The sequence below is a fragment of the Wasmannia auropunctata genome, unplaced genomic scaffold (genome assembly GCF_000956235.1).
Source record: "Wasmannia auropunctata unplaced genomic scaffold, wasmannia.A_1.0 LD336076.1, whole genome shotgun sequence".
Lineage (NCBI taxonomy): Eukaryota > Metazoa > Arthropoda > Insecta > Hymenoptera > Formicidae > Wasmannia > Wasmannia auropunctata.
Window position 1 is genome coordinate 5,826,755 of NW_012026814.1, and position 1,060 is coordinate 5,827,814.

Consider the following 1,060-nt stretch of genomic DNA (forward strand, 5'->3'; position numbering starts at 1 on the left):
GAGGACGACCGCGAGTCGCGGAACGAGCGGGACGGCCGCGAGGACGACCGCGGGGACCCGACGATCCGAATTCCTCGTTCGCGAGGCGAGAGACGCTTCCCTCCGTTCCGACGCGGTCGTCGTCGAAGGGCGAGGAGGAGGACGATGACGAGGGATCGTGGCGCACGCGATGGGGAAGACGAGGCGGAGAGTCGAGAAAGGAGAGAACGGAGCCTGGAGAGCGATCGTTAATGGATGGACGAGGCGGGGAAGAGGGCGGAGGGGTCGGAGGATCGTCGTCGCCGGTGGGCGGTGGATACTTTCGCGCGATCGCGTCGAAGAAGGCCTCGATGCGTCTCTCCCGAGGATGGACGCGCTTGAACATGTACTCGGCCAGATATCCCTCGAGGTGTCTCCGTTGATCCCGTACTTGGGGACGTTGGCTCGAACCTCCCTCCAGACGCGTTCTATGCCCTGCGTGTGCGCACCTGGCGAACGTCGCGTATATATATTATTAGTTCGAGATTAAAGGAGGAACGCGCGCGACGGGACTGACGGCGCGCGTTCGACGCGGATGGAGAGAGAGCTCACCCGAGGTAGGACTGACAAAGTTGACCTTGTGATTGACTGATCGATGCACGTAGCCCTCGTCGTCCAGACAGTCGTACGGCTTGAAGCAGTCGGTGTACACGGTGGTGCCTCGAACGATCCACCGTCTGATCAGTGGCAGCAGCGTCCCTCGTGCGATCCTTCACGGGAATGAGAAAGATTCTCCGCGACTCGCGCTCGTATCCGCCGAACACCCATTTCCCCTCGTCTAAAAAAACTGCTTTTTTCAAATTGCTGGAAAAAAACCAGAAAAATTTTGGTTTTTTTCCGAAAAATTAGTTTTTTTGCGAAAAATTGCTGTATAAACGATATACTACCTAATTTTTAATATTTTTTATTATATTAAATATGAATTGAGATTCAGAAAGTAATGTAAGTGATTTATTTTAAATTGCTCGTTAAAACGTGTAAATTTTTTATTTAAATTGTAGATATAAGCTTATAACTCTTATATGTTATAACTCTCGTATTT